The sequence below is a fragment of the Dromiciops gliroides genome, chromosome X, assembly GCF_019393635.1.
Source record: "Dromiciops gliroides isolate mDroGli1 chromosome X, mDroGli1.pri, whole genome shotgun sequence".
Classification (NCBI taxonomy): Eukaryota; Metazoa; Chordata; class Mammalia; order Microbiotheria; family Microbiotheriidae; genus Dromiciops; species Dromiciops gliroides.
The window spans coordinates 47,655,989-47,676,230 of NC_057867.1; the positions used below are offsets into that span (position 1 = coordinate 47,655,989).

The window sequence follows — 20,242 nt, forward strand, 5'->3', positions numbered from 1 at the left end:
AATTCCAGTCGACTTTTTAGGTTTCCGCCTCTTCTTGTTCTTTGATTGTGAGCTTAATCCTTGCACAAAGAACAGGAACTTGAGTTCTGGTGCCCTGTCATGTGGTGAAGAGCTTTGGATCATCCTACACAAATAGCATCTTGCATATTGACAGAGATGCTGAGCAGTGCCGAGCATATAGTAGACACTCAATAAATCCTTGTCAACGGATTGACAAGTCATTCTGTGAACCTTTTTGGAACTTGGAGAAGCAAAATTAAATGCAGGGCAAAGGGAAGCTCCATTTTGGTTTCAACGACAGTGTAAATGGCAAGGAAACACTTTATACTCTCTTGGGGGAAATTCTCCTAGTCAAGTCAACTCAACAAACATGCATTAAGCAGCCACTATGTAAAGGGGCATGACCAACATCTACGTGATTCAATTTAATGTCTATGTATTGAGTGCCTATGTGCTGGATATTTTTGCTAGGCATTAGGGAGGGGCAGAGAGGGATAGAGACTATTTAGGAAATAGCTCACGGCCTCAACATGTTGCTTTTTTATTCAGAAGGCAAGACTATCATATAGAAAAATTTAGGGAATCAAAGATAATATAGAATTTAGGATCGAGATGAGTCAAGAGCCCTTCTGTTTGGTACAGACAACATGAATCCCAGGTAGCTAGACTAGGAGTAAAGAGAGCAATGTGGTCTGGAGTTGTAGGATATGCATTAGATAGGAGGGGATGCCTGACATAAGCCCTAATAAGGGAATAGGGACTTGAAGAGATGAAGAGAAAACATTCTAAGCAAGAAAAGCAATAGGAGCAAATGGGACGTTAGACTTATTATTTAGGGGCATGGCCATCACATGTGAGGGATAGTGAAGGGTAGTGAATAAAGAGCTAAGATTCAGGAAGCCCTGGGTTCAAGTCTTATCTCTGACACATACTGATTAAATGACCCAGAACATTGAACTTAACATTCTATTGCCTCAGGCAACTTTCGAAAACTGTAAGTTCTGGAAGAGTTGCGCTGGTGGAGAGCGTTTCTCCATTGGGAGTTACCTACACCAATGAAATCACAGCTCTGGCCATAAACCAAACCAAATATCACAACATACGACATGGTGGACCTTTTTGTTCATGGCTTCTCTAGCAATTTTCAGAGACTGAGGGGTTGTTATGAGATGGCTCTACGGATTTTTCTAGTCTGATAACTGAAAGATTTTGTTTTGCAATGTGATTGGTGTTTTCTAGTTGTTATAGCCTTAATGGGACTCAATGGCTCCCCAAAAGTCGAATGGGCTCCATCAGGTTACGGTGAGTTTCCATTTCGCAGTGGTCTTAAAGCAGAGGCCAGAGCATGGGGAAGGGACTCTTGTTGAAGTATGGTTAGAGGCTCCCTCCAACTTGAAGATGTCATTATTTTATTATGAATCTTGGTTCGTGGAGATGACAAAGAAGGTTGTGTAGTGGCAAGCAATAGAAAATAAAGTTCAAAAGGAGGAGGGGTAGGTTGGTTATGTAGGACCTCTGATGCCAGGATAAGAAGTTGGTTTTTAATTTTATTGGTAATTGAAAGCTACTCGATTTCTTATTCTTTTCCTCTTATTCTTTCTTCTTCCACCTCTTCTTTTCTCTTTCTTTTCCTAGCTTCCCTTTCTTGCTTTCCTTCTTTCTTTCTATCCTTTTTTCTACCTTTCCATCTTTCCTTGAATTTTTGACAACAGTCAGTTTAGAGCAAAGTAGGAAATGTCTTCCGCATTCAAGTGGAAATGTCTGGTAAGCAGCTGGAGATACCAGAGACTAGTTTTAGTTAACCATCCTTTTCTAATACTTCCAACTGTCAGTGACCTGCCTCCTTTAAGTTAGATTTCTTTTTTGCATACTTATTTATGTACATGTTATCTCCTCTGAAAGAATGGAGGCTCTTTGAGACCAGGGACTATTTCTTTTCTGTCTTTGTATTCCCAGCACTCAGTACAGTGCTTGCCACAGAGAGTTTAATAAATGTTTGTTGATTGATTGATATTATGGTTAGCATCATTAGCTAAAGTAGGAACTAAAGCTGTGAGAGAACTGGACTTCCCCCAGGCAGAGACTGTAGAGGGAAGATCATATTTTCTCACACTTGTTTCTCTCTCCCATATTTTGAGGGGGAAAAATTTAGACAGATATTTTCTCCTCTCTAAATTTTCCCTTTGAAACAGTTACAGTGATGGTGAGAAGACTCTTCTATAAATTCAATCTCTTTTGTCTTTTCTGGGGTAGAAAAAGGATTAAAATGAAGTTAGGGGTTGGGAAGGCAAGTTAATATCTATTTTTCTAACCCTGTTCAACTATCTTTCATTCCTTCCATTTTTATCTGTCCTCCTGCATCCCTGGGGCTGAGTGTGCAAATGTGTTGGCTCCACAATACACCCTGACCCACATAAGGAGAAGTTAGCAGTGGGTTAGGGTTGCAGCAACTGCCTTACCAACTTCAGAAGCAAAAGCTCTTAAGTCCCGACACCAAATATGAAAAGCATAAGAAAATCCTAAATTTAAACACAACCTATTGATCTAGTCTTTTAAATACAAATGAAGACTTATTTTTTATTTTGTTTTTGTTTTTGCCTTTTTTTTGAGGCAATTGGGGTTAAGTGACTTGCTCAGGGTCACACAGCTAGTAAGTGTTAAGTGTCTGAGGCTGGATTTGAACTCAGGTCCTCCTGACTCCAGGGCCGGTGCTCTATCCACTGCGCCACCTAGCTGCCCCCATGAAGACTTATTTAAAGTTTGAGGGGGAATTATTAAAGGGAGGAAGAACTTTTCAAAAATCAGATTCGTTTTTTGGGGGGTTGTCGTGTGTTACACTGGTTAATTGTGTTCTATTATACAAGTAACACTTGGATAATTGGGTTCTGTCCTTGGTCCTGACATGTCTAGTATTTTTTAATCAATAACATTGATGGAAACACCAAAAGCATGTTTATTAGATTTGCAGATGACAAGAAGTAAGATGTTACAATTGATATTTTGTGTAACAGAATCAGGTCCCCGAAAGGTATTGGTGAGCTAGAATGAGCCAAAGCTAATAAGATGAAATTGAATAAGAACAAATGTCAAGTCCTTTGCTTGGGTTCAAACAATCAACTGCATGAGAGAAACATGGCAGTTTCCCTAAATGGCAACAAAACTAAATGACAGTTCATGTGGAAAAAAAACCTGGGGGTGATAGTTCAATATGAATCAACAATATTGTCTGATAGCAAATAAATGAATGTGATTTTAGACTGCATTACAAAAGGCAAAGTGAACATCAGCCTCTCTCCCACCCTCCATGGAATTTCATCTGATCAGACCATAACTAGAATATTGTATCCTGTCTAAGGTGACACATTTTGAGAAGGACAATGACAGACAAGATGGGGCATGTGTGTAGAGTGAAGGCAACCAGAATTATGTAAAGCTTTGAGTTCATGTTATATGAATATCTGTTGAAGGAACTAGCAATGTATAGCTTAAACAGAAAGTTTGGGGAGGACACGATAGCTATGTTCAAGGATCTGAAGGGCTGTCATGTGAAGGAGAACGAGAACTGTTATTTGTGGCACCATAAGGCAGAACTAGAACCAAAGGGGAAAAAATTGCAAGGAGAAAGGTTCTGGGTCAACTTAAAGAAAAAAATTTCTTAAGAATCGGGGTCATCTGAAAATGGGTGGGCTGTGCTGGTATGTAGTAAGATATTCTAGTAAAGGCTGGCTGACCACTTTCAAGGATGTGATAATGATGCTTGATAATTCAGAGAAGGATTAAACTAGGTGCCCCCCGAAATCCCTTCCAACTCAGAGAGTCTCTGATTATTGAAAGTAGCCAAGAGTGGGCACAGATCAGCTCCAGAGACTCCCATGAATTAAAATCTCTGGGGAAAAAAGCTGGCTTGGCAGGCACACAATTTGAAAATACAGAGTATACAAAACACATTTGGAAACCAAAAGAAAGTTTAGCAAATATAAAAATACTGTGTATAAATATACAAGATAAACCATTTTTTTCTGTATGAGAAAAAGGGAATGAAATATTTCCTCTTGTCTATGGACTCCCACCTGACAGATATTTAGAAGAAGTTAAATGTATAATACATTCCTGGAGCTGAAGGTGTTTCCAAATACTGGCTTGCCTTCCACTGGAAATCTGCAGAGGCAGGCCTGTCGCAGTGGCTGGGACTGCCAGATTAAATAAAGAAATTTCAAGGTCAGTCCCATGCCTCATGTATCCCACATGGTTTTAAAAAAAACCTTGCACTGGCTGCTGGCACAACCCAGCAAATAAACAGACTAAGCCTGCAACCAGAGAGGCATCAGGAAGGTGGGTACTGCTTGATGGCTTACTGTTTTACTATGTGGAAGGTGCCATGGGTAGGTGTACAGATCAGATGCCTGCTCTCCAAATGTCACACTCACTAGTCACTGAACACTTGTTGCTTGCCCTTCTAATCCACTTTCCAGGAATCCTGGGAAATCTGATTTTCTTGCCTTGCTTTTTGCAAAGAGATCCCCACTGATAGACCCACTATGATGTGATTGTCTATGAGCCAGGATAAGAAACCCACTTCTCTTTTTGGTGGAATTTTCTTTCTTTTTTTTCTTTTCTTTTCTTTTTTTTTTTGACTGCCTCCCCCCACAAAGCATCAACACCTGGTGAAAGCCTCAGATCCTAAGTCCCCTTCCAAGATACCTGTGGCATACGCAGGGTATGTTACACAGGGCCTGTAAATCCCAGCCAAGCTTACTCAGAAAGCTGGGGGGAACACTGGTCCTGGTTTGAGAGAGCTGGAATCTATCCCTCCCACAGGAGCACTTGCCTATATCTTTTATTCTTTTTTGTGGGGCAATGGGGGTTAAGTGACTTGCCCAGGGTCACACAACTAATAAGTGTCAAGTGTCTGAGGCTGGATTTGAACTCAGGTACTCCTGAATCCAGGGCTGGTGCTTTATCCACCGTGCCATCTAGCTGCCCCCTGCCTATATCTTTTGAACTTGGTGAATATTCTATAATGAAAACCCAGAAGGCTGAAAGAAGGGGGGATAAGGAGGAAAAGGGTAGACACCCCAAAACAATGACTCATTCTGTTTGCCTAAAACACACACCCCGACCACATGCTTGCTGCTGAAAATCACAGGCACTCACACTAAAACCACCCACGGCTTCTGCCATCATCCGTTGCATGGAATAGGGTTAATAGTACCATAGATGATGGAGGTGGATATCTATCAGCAGCCATCACTTTCCAGTCATTTGAAATCAAATGTTTAGAGTGGATAAATGAATATACACATACACAAAGATATGTGTGTGTGGAGCTTGCAGTCAGGTAGTGAGAAAATAGCCAATTTCACCGACACCAAATCTGTACTTTTCATATTAAAAATGTAATAACATCCCTAACATTCAATTTTGGGTGATGGTATAATGGGAGAGCTGATGACATTGAAACATAACACAACTTGATGGGTGCTCATTTTATTAATGCTTGTTAATTAGGTGTGGGTTTTTTCCAATTCCTAATAGAGAGGGCTCACAGAACACATTTCCATTCCCAGAAATGAGTGACTGACTCATTGCAGCTGAGATTACATTTCATCTGACTAGGGCTTGAAGTTTGAAGTGTCTACTAGCGAAGGGAATGCTGAGCTACAACTGTACAGAGACAAGAAGCCAATGTCATTCCAAGCTCCTCAGTATCAGGTGGGGGGGCGGCAAAAGAATCCCAAAGGGCCACCCCCAGTCTGATTTATTTCTTTTTCAATCAAAGAAATATTTGTGAAATTGGCTCCAGATCCTTGGGGTACTTTTTATCTCCTCCTGGGGATGATGCCTGAGACAATGCATACACTGACCTGGAAGGCTACAGGGTTAGGCTGTCTTTATTTCTAGGTCTCTGGGTTTTCTGGCCACCCTCTGCTACAAGCCTTTGGCAGGACAAGATAATTTGTATTTCTGCTTTCAAATAGTTTAGCCCCCTCCCCTTATGCTCCTATCATCTATATGTGTTTCCATATTAAACATTTTTTAAAAATAGAAATTCTCTTAACTTTTTTTTCCTTTTGGGGGATCCAAAACTATAAATTCATTACTGTGAGGAATTCTTGGTATGGAAACTCTTCTCCATTGTTGTTCTTGAAGCTAATACTATATTACCTTAAGAAGCCTCAAAGTGGAGTGGATTGGGGAGCAGCCTTGGAGCCAGGAAGATGTGAGTGCAAGTCAGCCTCTCAAACATACTGGTTGTGGGACTCTGCCCAAGTCATTGAAACTCTTGACGCTCCAGGCAATTCTCGAAATTCCAGATCTATATCAATGGAGAGAATTTTCACAATGGGAATGACTTACACTGTTGAAATCATAAGTCCAGACCAGTCTTCCCACCTACCCCCACCTTGCAATTTTATCCCTAAATTAACCAATTACTTTTCAATATTTACATTGCTAGCTAAGTCCTTCTCCATTCGGCTTAATTTACCACCCATCTGACTCCCTTAACTTTTATAATTTAGAAAACAGACTTCCTGCTTTGGCCTCTATTCCTAGCTCACTTCATTTTCTGGTTCTCAGGCTTGAACAATGTAATTTTTTCACTTATCCTCTCCTTTAGTGATCTCCAAGCATTTTCGATATTAAGTCTCATGGTACACCTAGATGAAATCTTCTCTTTGCTTTTGAGGAGGGAAACTGAGGCACAGAGCTGTAGTCAGGACTCAAGCTTAAGTCTCCTGCCCCCACCAATCCTTGACTTCTATTTGCAAATTATACCCAAGACTGAACTGCCTTTCTAACACCATGAAGCAGTACTGAGGGTTGTATACAGAGTACTGTCAAACCTCATTATTCTGGACTCTACCAATTGGGTCTCTGATAACTGACCCTGAACTGCCCTGAAATTTCCTTTTGCACAAGCTATAAAGAAAGGGCTTGCTTTGCAATTGAATAATGTCAACAAGATTTGGGGGGCATGTTTAATCTACTCAATCAACCTATTTTTTAAGGACTTTAGCATATCGTTTGAAAGAAAATGGAAGTTACTCATTAAGATCACAGCTTTAGAGCTGAAAAGGGGACCTTTGGAGGTCATCTATTCCAACCTCCCCCCTCATTTTACCAAGGATGAAACAGAGCCAGAGAGAGGTGAAGAAATTGCTCAGCAGGTAGAAAGTGGTGGGCCAAGATTTGATCAAATGTCCTCTGGCTCAAGATCCAGTCCACTGACCACTGGACCCCAATACCTCCACCAGAGGTCAGGAGACAGGCATTGTGGGAGCTGCAATTGGTCTGTACTTGAAAGTAATAAAATTTGATTGTTTTAAAAAATGGTCTTGAATTCAGAATATTTACTGATCCTGATGAGCCCCGCCTCAAGTGGTCAGCATCAGTGATAGGTATGGGCATCACTGCAGTGCAATGGAAAGAGTTTTGAATTTGGAGGTGCTGCATTTTGGTTTGAATCCCAGCTCCGATGCTGGAACGCCTGTGTGACCTTGTGTGCTAAGTCATTTCAATCTGTCTGTCTGGGTCTCGGTTTCCTCGCTGAATAAATGAGGTGGTCAGATTAGATGTCCTCTGAGGTTCCTCCTAGCTCTAGGAGTAAGATCTTATATGTGACTTTGGGTAAGTCACTTTCCTTCTCTTTAAAAGGAGGTCCCCCCAAAAAACACACGCAAAAAAACCAAAAAAATAAATAAAAGGAGGCCCCTTCTAGCTCTAAATATCTATGAGTGAATGTGTGTGTATAAATAATCAGAAGAGGAGGAAGTTAAGTAAATTTTTTAGGCAAACCGGGTTAAGTGACTTGCCCATGGTCACACAGCTCAGAGCTGGTGCACTATCCACTGTGCTACCTAGCTGCCCGAGCCTATATTTTAAAATACTAAAACCTAAGACTGCTCAGCGGGAAAAACTCTTGAAAATATGTTTATTGCCAACTATCAAAAACGTTTTGCTGATAAATATATCTCTGCAACTGAAGTGTGTGGCTACAATTGACCATTCATTCACTCATTCATTTATTCACCAATCAGCTATTAACAACAGCATCAAGAGTGGACACTGGAACTTCTTAAAGGCCTTTGCTGGGAGCTGGGGTGGAAGGACAAACCCTGGATTACTAAATATTAAAAGAGCACAGAGTGACATTTGCCAAGCTCACAATGAAACCTAATATTTGGTTTGCTGTGCACGTGACAGGGCATTCAAAACTATGAAGAAATCCAGGTCTCGAGCCTTCAGTGATTGCCCTCATTTCAGAGGCCCTAGGCAAGTGTCCACTCCCTACCACTTCCACCCCCTACCCACCAAAAGTCAGAGAGGGAAGGAATTCCATTTTCAAGGGAGATTAAACTATTGAGCCCAACCAACCTGGCCATGCTCTTTCTATCAATAATCAATCGGGGGGGCAGCTAGATGGCGCAGTGGTTAAAGCACCGGCCCTGGATTCAGGAGTACCTGAGTTCAAATCCGGCCTCAGACACTTGACACTTACTAGCTGTGTGACCCTGGGCAAGTCACTTAACCCCCATTGCCTCACAAAAAAAAACAAAAACAAAACAAAACAAAACAAAAAATAATCAATCGGGAGAACTTCAATCTGTGTTAACAATGGACTGGAGGGAGTTACCCATCTGCTTTTATTATGAGTCCACTAAAGGCATCAGAATAGATGGCTTTGCCTCTATAAACATTTACCATCTCTGAAGTCGAATTTGAAAGGAAGATGAGTCTTCCTGGGCTTGGAACACCCCCGCTACCTCCTGCCCCGACCCCCACAACTTGATCTACATAGCTGAGAGTCAAAGCCAACCTGTTTACAGACTCTCAAACTGCCAGAGCTGGGGTTGGTCTAGTCCATGCTTCCTCGTTTTACAGTAGGGGAAACTGAGCCTCAGGGAGGGAAATGAGTTGTCCTAGCAGACCTAACTGCTTAGAGACTTTCTGTGTCCCTCATTCAGGGCTTGTTCCACTAAAGAGAGACAACATGAATCATGGATAAAGTGTTGGACTTGGAAGCAGGAAGCCCTGGGTTCAAATCCCAATTTAGATGCAGATGCTTACTTACTGTGCAACTCTGGGCAAGTCACTCCACTTTCCTTGGCCTCAGTTTCATCATCTGTAAAATGGAGCTGACAATCATGGCACCCACCTCCCGGGGCTGTTGTAAAGGTCAAAGATGATAAATGTGAATGCTTTGGCAACCTTAATGCACTACAGAAATGTGAGTGATTATTAAATGTGAGCTCCGACATGGGGCTGATGCTAAGGACAAGACTCCTTCATGGGAAGGTCTTGTTTGTAATGGCAAACTCTGCAGAACCGGAAAACAATGCCAAACAGTTATCATCATCATTTAGCACCTTCATAAATAATGTCCAGATGCTGTTGCTGCCGATCCAGTGAGGATTAAATTGGGCCCACTGAAGCTCCCTTCTTAAACTAACCTTGAAAATGGCATTCCCTCCATTCCAAGGTGCTCTCCCATTTTAGCAATTCCCTGTCCCTCAATCAATCAGAAAACTCCTTGGCAAACATTAACTGCCCAACCTGGAGGTCATTACTGATACTTTCAAAGCCTTTAAGATTGTATTATTGACCTCTGGGTTGGGCAGTTAATGTTTGGCGGGGTTAAGGCCTCTCCGCTTTGCCTTGGGTCTGCAGGTTCCTTTCCAATGGGTCATTAAGTCAAAGGAAATGCCGCCCTCCGCCAGTCATTATGGCATGAAATAGAAACTTGGTAAATCACTGTGAACTGGGCTGGAACGGAACAGAACGGAGCCCCACTCTCTTTGGGGTGGGCCAGTAGGTCAGGGAGGCTGAACAGAAAGATCGCTTCTCCCAACAAGGTAATGCCACACCCATGAGCATGAGCATGAGCATGAGCATGACAGGCAGCATGGAATCTTTGCTTTGGCCTCCCCTCTCCACGTGGGGATAACAAAGGCAATGAACGTAGCTTCGCTCTCTGCCCAACCCCGTTTAGAAAAGAAACGATCGATCAATGCTGGGCATTTCCTGACATTTAATGAATGTTCCTCTCCTGCCTGGATTTGGCCTGTTGGCCCTTTCAACCAGTCATTAACTGGTAGGAAATGCCCTCCTCAGCAGTTGCTTTTGTGTAAATAGAGATGCTTAGTTTCTGTGTCCCCCAGAAATGCCCAGGTGGTATCTAACGCCCCAAAGCAACATTCGTCAGGGCCAAACCACGAAGAAAAGCATGCTGCCTGCTAAATTAAACTCAAACCTCACGATCCAGTCTATAAAATATACAAAACCCGGGGCCCGGTGACAGATTTATTGTGGCCTTACAGAATAAAGCCAAATATCTTTATAGAGGGAAAAAGTACACACACACACACACACACACACACACACACACACACACACACACACACACACACACGCCAAAGCATACTGCTACTTTTGACCCAAACTGTCCCCAAACAGGAAGTAAAAACAAATTAACCAGCTGCAACCTCCTCAAATTATGAAGGGGACCAACGTAACCAGCATTTCTTGTCATTGCTTGTCACCACCAGTGGTTCAGGATTGCTGGGCTTGTTTGCCCTCTTTGCTTAATGACTGAAAATAGGAAGGTGGTTTCTTTGGAACTAGAGGGGTGAGGAATAAGGGGGACCATTGTCCACTCCAGGATTGCCTGTGGAAAGTGAGCAGAACCTTGACAAAAGGTATTTACTTAACCTATGCTAGCGACACTTAACTAGGGCAACCCCCCTGGAAATGGTGCCCTAGAATAGCTCAGTTTGATTTGCTTAAAAACGCGGCTATGATTTCGAGTCTGGAGAAGCAGTTCTGCAGACCCACCCTTTCAATGAGCTCGATCAGAAACTGATAAGGGCACGACAGGCAGGAAAATATTTCTCCTGGAGAACTAGCTGGCCCAGGGCCTGGTGGGTTTGGTTGGTTAGTTCGAGGCTGGTTCATGCCCTCGGGATGAGGTGGGCCCCTCTCCAGTGTGCATGGACTGAGCATGTTGGCTGCCTCACCAAGAGCCCCATAGGTCTCATGCTCTGGGTTTCTTTTTCTTTCTTCAAGTTAGCACATGGCTTTGGTCTTTGTGCTTTCCTCTCCCACTGAGAAACTCCAAGTCCCACATTTTATATCCTTCTGGCCTGTCAACTTCGAAGGCCCTAAGAAGAGCAACTTTTTGCCCAGGAGCGTCCCCCATCAGGAAGGAAAACGATGGCTACAAGTGGCTGCCGCCATGCCTGAGTAATATACCCCTTCTGCCCCCCCCCCCGCAGTGAAAAGGGAGGCACAAAGGGGGTTGGAGAATCAGTCAGTCCGTCAGTCATTCAGTCAGAAGTGCCGCCAAAATCCCAGGACTTTCTCCAGCCAGGCGGGCCCTCCCTTCGGGAGTCTGCCAATCACAAGCCGCTGCCCAGGCTGGGTGCAGGGGCCGAACAGACTTCTTATTGACACAGCTTATGTCTGCAGCGTGCAGCTCTCTGCAAAGCTTTCACCAACAGATCTGATTACAAGGGCACATTCACCCCCAATTTTATGTACCCAGAAGCCCTTGAACAGAAAATGGGGGGCCTGTAAAATGGGGACAGTTTTCACTGCAGAGGACCCCTCTCCACTTAGCCCTCGATGCCTGGAAAGAGATGCTTGCTGACTGACTCAAGTGGGGAGGTTTCATTTATTTGTGTCAATCACTGGGGGAAACAAACCCACTGGGGGCTTCAGTCTGACTCTCTAAAAATAGCCAAGCTCAGAGAAGTACGCAGCCCAGAGGCTCATAGGTTTGCTTGGAGCCCTGGAGAGTGGGCACTGGGGCCCCTGCTGTTTGCTGCAACTCCCCTTCCTGGGCTACGGAAGGAGGGATTGGGTACACAGAGTGCATCCGGCTCTGTGTTTTGTTCAAGTCTGTTCTGGAAAAAAAAATCAAATACTCAAGACAGACTGTTGAAAATAAAAACAATCCACAAAGAGTATGTATGTATGTGCTCCTGCCTTCAATAGAAAGTCCCATGTAAGGGCCGAGAGTAACCTTAACACTACATGACAAATTAATTTCCTCAATTAGTAAAGCAAATAAATGCAGAATCATGCTACAGGATACAGACCCAGGCTAAAATTACCTTCTCTTTTTCTGCTGTTTCATTTGATTTGGGGTCTGGAGGAAGGGAAGAAAGAAGGAATTCAGTTGTTAATAAGCACCTACTATGTGCGAGGCACGGAGCATAAGGCGGCAGAATAAAAGGTCAAATGAAAACCGCCCACCTTGTTTTCCGTTTCTTGCCCAACTCGCATTTCCTGAGCAACCCTTTCCCCCCCCCCTTTTTCTTCTTTCTTCCCCTGCAAGCCTGTCCACTTCCTCCTCAGGCCTGCCCCAGTTTGACCAGGTTCCACTGACATAAGGAGAGGAGGTGAAGCTCTGCCTGAAGGGGTCCGGTTATCTGGGCACAAAAGAGGCTTGTGGTGCCTCTCGTCTGGGCCACCATTCGGACTTTGCTTTTCTGGGTGCCGTAAGTAAAAAGAGCAGCCATTCATAGCAGTATCTCGGGAAATGAAAACCCATGCAAATTCACCCTCTAAATAGGCAATCAGTGTTTTCCTGGAAAGGAGACAGGTCCCAGGGTCTTTCCATTTTCACCTGGGACAATCGCTTTTTCAACTCCATAGGAAAGGAGACTGAAGAATGGGACTTCCTTGGGTGGGGGAGGCCACTGCATTTGCAGGGCTGGTTCAAAAGGGGGCCTTAAGATTAAGAATGCATTCGCTGGGATGTGTACAAGACTCATGGCCTTTCCACAAGTGGTACCTGGTCTTCAGTGGGCTGGGGGTGGGGTGGGGAGTACCCACTTGGCTATGTTAAATGAGATAACACAGGTAAAGTGTTTTGCAAACCTTAGGGTACTAAATAAATTCCAGTTATCATCATTATAATTAGCATTATCATTGTTATTCCCATCTGCAGTGGGAGGGCACCAGAGGGACATGGCTCCTCTCTGTGGAATGTGAGAGGGAAGCTCTAGTTGTGATTCCTATCTACAATTGTGTTGGGGGGGGGTGGTGCAGGGGAGCCATCGTTGAGGTTCCTATCTGCTACAGGAACATGAGGAAAGGCAACATTTGGAAATACTGACTGCAGTGGGAAGGGTGTGTGTGTTGGGGTGCACCACCAGCTAGGGCTCCTGTTTGCAGTAGGAGTGAAAGCGGATACTAGGTGGGGTTTGTGTCTGCAGTGGGGGGAGGGTGGAGTACACCAGATGGGATCATCGAGATTTCTTTCTGCAATGGGAGTGGGGGGTACCCCGTGGGCCTCTTGTCTGCAATGGAAGTTGGAGCACTAGCCAGGTTCCTGTCCTCAGTGGGAGGAGTTTTACAAAATGGGGTTCATGGTTCCAGAGGGTTTTGGGGGGGCACCAACTGGAATTTCTACTTCCCATAGGAGTGGGGAGCACCAGCTAGGCTTCCTGTGCACAGTGAGAGAAGGGATACTAAATGGGGATTGTGTCTTGAGTGGGTGGGGCATGTCTGCAGTGGAAGTTGAGAGAGTAGTAGCTAAGTTTTTTGTCTGGAGTGGGAGTGAGGGGGGTATGAAATCAGCTTCGTGTCTCTAGTAGAAGTGGGGGACAGCAGCTGGAATTTGTCTTTAGTTGGAGGGGGGAATCACATAGTGTTCCCATCCGCAGTGGGAGTCGGGGCACGGATGAGTTTCCCATCTTCAGTGAAACTGGATGGGGCACCAGGTGAGTATTGGGAGTCTGGGGGTACCAGATGGGGTTCCTTCTGCAGGAAGACATGGGGGGTACCAATTAAGATTCTTGTCTGCAGTGGGAGAGGGAATCCGATGGGTTCTTGCCTGCAGTGGGGGCACCAGATGGGATCCCACCTGTGGGGAGAGTAGAGGAATACAAGATAGGGGTTCATGTCTACAGTAGAAGTATAGGGCAGCAGATGGGATTTGTGTCTTCAGTGGAAATTAAAAGGAGACCAGCCAGTCTTCATGTCTGCTATGGGAGGGAGAGAGGTGCCAGATGGGTGGGGTTCCTATCTGAAGTGGGGTGGGAGTCACGATCTAGATCCCGTCTGTAATGGGAGTTGGGGTACAAAAGGGTGTTCCTATCTACAGTAGGAGTGGGAGCAGCAGCTGGAACTTTTTGTCTTCAATAGGGAGGGGGCATCCAAGCTGCCTGTGTGTAATGGGGGGGCACCAGATGAGGTTTCTATCTGCAGTGAGAGTGGGGAGGCACAAGTTAGGGTTTCTGTCTGCAGTCAGAGTGGGGGGAAGTGAAATAGAGTCTGTCTATGGTTGGGGGGCACCAGCTGAGATGTATGTCTTTGGTAGGAGTAGGGGGATCAGGTCAGCTTTCTATTTGCAGTAGGAGAAGGAGGGGACCACATGGGGTTCCTGCCTGCATTGGGAGTCAGAGAGTACAAGGTGAAGTTTATGTTTACAGTAGGAGTGGGGAGAGCAACATCTGGGGTCTGTGTCTTCAGTGGGAGTGGGGTTCGTGAGCCAGGTAGAGCTCCCATATATAGTGAGGGGGGGACACTAGCACCCGAGTTCACATCTGCGGGGGGAGGAGATACCAGATGAGGTTTGCGTCTATAATAGGAGTGGAGGGGCTCACCAGCTGGGATTCATGTCTGCAGTGTCTGGGGGGGGGGGGGGAGGGAGATAGCCAGGGTTCATGTCTGCAGAGGGAGTGGGAGGGGCACTAATTGAGATTCTTGTCTGCAGTGGGAGTATTGGGGGGGCACTAGCTAGGGGTTGTCTGCAGTGGGAGTGTTTATCAGAGGAGGTTTCTGTATGCAGTAGAAATGTGGGGGGAGGGAGATACCAGCTAGGGCTTTTTGTCTGCAGTGGGATTGGGGTGGGGGACCAGCTGGGAATTGTGTTTGCAGTGGGACTGGGAAGATCACTGCTTGAGATTTCTATCTACAGTGGGAAGGGGGGGGCATCAGTTGAGATTCTTGTCTGCGGTGGGGTGGAGGGAGCATCACTTGGAAGTAATGTCTGCAGTGGCAAAGTTGAGATTACTATCTGCAGTGGGCGGGGGGGGGGGGGGGGAAGGGGGGAGGGGGAGGGGGGTTAGCACCAGTTGGATTCCTTGGCAACTACAGCCTACACTACCTTTTGTGATTCAATTTTTTGGCCCCTGAAAATGCAGGTGATGCTCACCTAGCCTATGGGTCTATCTTCCTAAAGTGTCCTAATTTCTGATTTCTTGGATGATGAAGAAAGTTGACGGAGGGAGCTAAACATGCTCGAGTGACTGAATTTGGGGGTGGGGAGTGGGGGAAGGAAATTAGCTCATTTTCAGGGTTCCCATAACCGGAGTATAGCAAATTAGCCTGCGGGCTCTCCTCAAGCCAATCTGCTCAATTTCTGCTTTGCCCGGCTCGGGCAATAGCTGCTTGCTTTTGGTATAGCCTCCCAATGCCTAGTTACTGACTGGTAGGTTTACTTATGGGAGGCATACCACAAACTACCCACCTCAAATCAGGAGTCATCTCCTGGAGTTTCTGCCCATGAGACAACTTAACGGCTGATGGAAGTGGTTGCTGGGAATGGTCATAACATTTTAACAAGCAGAGTTAATCAACTCTACATCTTCTGTAATGCTCATTTAAAGCAAGGCGGAGGGGTGTGTGTGGGGGGGAATCCTTGATTCCTGATGCTACGGTGAGGATTGATGAGACAAATGTATTGGGAGAAAAGCAGCAAATAAATACACAGGATTCTTCTAGGATTACTTCTTATTATTATTAATATTAATACTACTAGTAATAATAATGACTATCCTTCTTGAGTCTGGAAGGATTCAGTATTTGACAGGTTAACTGCCTAGATTGGGAATCCAGGATCCCTCGCCATGCCTCTGTTCCCTCCTACCTGTCAAACATGCCTAATATGTGACAGAGAATCTTTTCCCCCCTTAGCTCCTTTGAAAAAAGGGAAGGTCGAAAGGAGCAGGCAATAATCTAGGGCCTTTTAGGGGACCCAGCCAATGCTGTCCTGTTCGGCTGGCTTGGAGTCAACCCTGACCTTTCTGAGCCAATAAAAATTATTGCAGGTTCTTCTCCGATTGTATGATTGTTCCCCATCAGTTTTTTTTTAAACCACAGTCATCAATTTAATACCAAGCAGGACTAAGTGGCAGATTTATTAGAGCTCTTTACTGGTAGGCTAGAATGACCTGAAAAGAACTTTTCTTTAGGCAAAGTCATTAACACCTGATAAAGTAATTGATACCTCACTAATCCCAAAGCTCCCTGGCTGTAGTTCACATGGGGGCATTGGAATCTCTGGACAATATCCTAGCCATTTTAGGAAGAGGAGCGCCACGCCAGTGTATCTAAAAGTGCACCCTGGCATATACCTAATGGCATCCTCACTGGGCAGGATTTTTTTTTAACTGCGGATAAAATTACTCCCCTTCCCCCCATCCAACAGTATATTTTATTTCCTTAGAAAATAATCACTGCCCCACTGTAGCTGAGTGAGGCACAGTTCTATTTTTTATTTTTCAATAAGCCACAGCTATATTATACTTTTGAGGAACAACAACCCCCTCCAAAAAAAAACACCCACAGACAAAAAAAATATGACCTTTGTGGTCTTTTTTTCTTTGCCCTAAAGAGTCATATACTAGTACCAGTAGGCTCAAAATGGGTTGGGTGAGGGTGGGAAGGAGAAGAGAGAGATAAATTCATCTGTTCAGTTATATTTAAAAAGAACTTAACAACGTTGTTGCAGGTACCACAGCACCCCAACTGAGGCAGGGCTGCATAGACTTGTGAGACCCGGCTGACATTTGATAGTTTTAACAAGCCAGAGACTATTACCTCACTCTAATTACAGGATCAAATTACATGTCGAACATGTAAGGTAATTTATTCTTGCTTGATATGCCCTAAATCCCAATGTTTCTAATCCTATCCCACCATTTCTTTCAAACCTGAAAGGGAAAAAAAAACACCCCCACCTTGTTCTGCCTTTAAATGACTGTCCTGGCAGCAGTGCAAGGCTAGAATCTGCATCACCATCAGACTACCTGGGAAAGATACTACCTGTAAAAAGTAGCCACCATCACAGCAGCAGACGCTGTGCCTGCTGGTCAGCAGGACAGCGCAGGGGCCGCCCGGCCCAGCCCAACCCAACACCATACAAACATCCAAAACCACATAGCCTTCTTTCTAAGATGCTTTGATTACTTTTTCATATTGAGAAGCAGGGTGGATAACATAAGCCTACTGGTCACCAGGATGAATTACAAGTCCAATGGAATCCAGACAATGAAGTGAAACATATACGGTTTAAATGTCAAGTTCTTGTCTAAATCGCCAAGGTACTTTCTGTTGGAACCCAGAGGTGTTGGGGTTTGGGGGGGAGGGGAAATCGGTTACCTTCCCCCCCCCCAGCTCCAGGTACCCGGTCTGCAGTCATCTACCTACCACACACCATTCTGCCACCTTTTCCTCTAAAAACTAATTCCTGTATACCCTGCAGCTTCTGAAATTCCTAGAGAGGACGGACATATCAGGAGAAAAAGGCACTATTTCTTAATCGCTTCGGGGATCAGCCGAACTGCTTAACCCAGGCACAAGTGAAGCAGGGGACTCAGCCGCCACGAGTAATACACTCCAGTCTCCTTTATTCTCTTCTTCAAGAGATCTTTCCAACAAACAACTTCCCATCCAACGCTGCCGCACGACAGCTCCCGTATTCTATTTTCCTAAATCCTCAACCTAAGGGGACTGAACGTTAATGGGTCAGGTTTTTCTCCCCCAATGTCTCCTCTGAGCTAGTTTTGCTGGGATGTGCTGGCTGAGCACTATTGCGGCATGTGTCAAATCTGCCACCCGTGGCTGTAATTTAAGAGGTCTGATGCGCAGAGGTCTGCAATGATTCAGCAAGGAAAACCTATGAGAAGGCAGAACCCTATGCAGAACTGGGATCTAAGTGTGTGCCTGGGCAAAAAGGCAGAAGTTGCTGCCTCGTCTGGCTGGACCCTTTTTAGAGGAGCATCTACCTGCCGCCCACCCTCCCCCCCCGGAATCATTTTGCCTCTCCTCCGCGAGGAAATAAGCACCTCTAGCTCTTTTGCTCCATTAACAATGACAAGAGCAAAACAGTCCATAGTAAACACCACTTTAACTGGGCTCTGCTTCTTTGTTTCTAGGCAGACTACAGTGCGGTGGCAAAGCTGAATAAGTGCGCATGCCCTAGGAGATGTACAGAAAAATCTTTTGGCTCCCTCTCTTCACCCCTCTCACTCTCTTGGTAACTATTGTGCCATGGGAGTATGTCAAGTAGTTTCTGCTGCTTGGGGAGAGATGAGGGGGGTCAGAAATGGAAGCAGAAAAGCCAGTCCACAGGCAAAAAAAGACTGTTTAGCGTGCCTGAGTCTTGGGAGTGGGGAGGGGTATCGGGGAGGGGGTAAAAGACAAAACTTGAAATGCGGGGATGTTCATTTCGGGCTTTTTTAAAAAAGTAGCTTCTCGGTTTGGCTAGGTCGAATCAGAAGGGCTGTACACAGGCTAAGACCCCCAGAAGGGATCGATTTGACCCCAAATAGTCAGCCGCTGCCCAGAGCCCAGTGTTCTTCGCCAGCATTTGTAAAAAACAACCAACCATCCCTTTCCTAAGTCTTCAGAATTGTTTCTGAAAGCCGGGGGTGCGGGGTGGGGGTGGGGGTGGGGGTGGGGGTGGATTCCGCGCACTGACAAAAATGAGCAACCCTTTGGAAATGAAAGGAAGGGAAATGTTCTGACTGTGATTGCTGTCCTGTCGGCTGTAATCTGCAGCGAGTCTCGGATCCGCGAATTGAAGGGAAAGTTCGCCCACAAAGAAGCACTTCCCTAATAAAGGGCAGGCAGGAATGAATGCCACGCAAAGGACACCAAGATGTGTCCCCTAAGACAGACGCAGGAGCCCCAAATCCACACAGTAGGTTCACCACCACCCCCCTTTCCTGAGAGACGCAATCAAATAATCTACAAACCAAACTTTCACTACTCATTTGATGCAGTTGGTCTTTTTCTCTCTCTCTTTAAAGCGAAGGCTCAGGAGTGGAAAAACTCCCCCTCCCCAAAATCACCCTCGGAACATCCCTTAGAATCTAAAAGCGTCATCATTCTTTCCAGGTCTCGGTAGTAATTTTTTTAAAAAGAAGAAAAAGAAGTGGGGGAAAGCCTTGCCCCGTTTGCTGAGCCCGAGCGCAGAGGACGAGCGTTGGCGAGGAAGTCGCTTACAGTTTACAGCACTGCGTTTCCCCCAAAAAAATGGGGAGGGGGAGAAGAATGTTAAAACAAAATGTTTACTTGCGCAAATGATTTCCCACTGTAATGCCAGGCACTAAGCCCCCTTCCAGGCGGTTTGGCAAAAAAGAGGGAAAAGGAAAACAAAATGTAAAGAGCCGTCAAAAATCTCACCTCGTCAAAAGGTACATCTCTTTTGCTTGCAAAAAGGGCATGGCTATAATTAATATTAATGTGATTGTTCTGATTGCTCTGATTGTTCTGGTTTTGTGGGAGAGCCCTAAGTCCCGGGGGCGGCTTTGGGGGGGGAGCCTCCTCAAGAACTTTGCACCCCAAAAGAAAAGTCCGATTGCGCCTTACCTTCCGCTGATGGTCAGGAGTAGCAGCGGCGGCTGGATCGGCTACTACGGGGCCCAGCTCTCAGCTGCAGCGGCAGCAGCAGCAGCAGCAGCAGCAGCAGCAGCACATGCCATATGTTAGCTGCAGAAGCAAAAGCAGCACTAAGCAAAGTCGCCCAAGTGCTGGGGGAGGCTTTAGCAGGGGTGCAGGACGGATGCCGCCATTTTAAAGCCCGGCTTCGGAAATCATTAGATAGAAGCAAATTAAAGCCCGCCCCACCTCCAGAACTTCATGACTGGGACGTGCAAGCTAGCTCCAAGTATGCAGCTCTGGGGGATAAAATGTCAAGGCGAGAGCGAGCCCCGCGCCCGCCGCCGCCGCCGCCGCCGCCGCCGCCCGCGCGCCTCCGCGCCTCCGCCGCGCGCCGCCCGCGCCTCCAGGGCTCCGCCGCCGCCGCCGCCGCCGCCGCGCGCCGCCGCGCCCGCCCTGGCAACAGCAGCTCCGGGCTCGCGGCCCCCGGGCTCGCGGCGGGCTCCCGGATTCCGGGGCGGGCCACTGCGCCCCGCCAGGGGCCCCCCGACTCCGCAGAGCTCGCCCCCTCCTCACCGTCGTCCCCTCCCCCCCCCCACCGAGTTGGTTCAGTCCAGCCCGAGTGCAC

At 46.0% G+C, this 20,242-nt stretch overlaps 1 protein-coding gene across 4 annotated transcripts in view; it reads right to left on the reverse strand.

The window, feature by feature from the left end:
• Positions 1–19,934, reverse strand: part of MBNL3 (muscleblind like splicing regulator 3) — a 153,452-nt gene extending 133,518 nt beyond the window's left edge. For all 4 annotated transcript variants that reach the window (XM_043974762.1, XM_043974761.1, XM_043974760.1 and 1 more), the window contains exon 1: positions 19,606–19,934. The gene's annotated coding sequence lies outside the window, so the exon portion shown is untranslated. The remainder of the gene's footprint in view (positions 1–19,605) is intronic.
• Between the last annotated feature and the right edge of the window lie 308 nt (positions 19,935–20,242).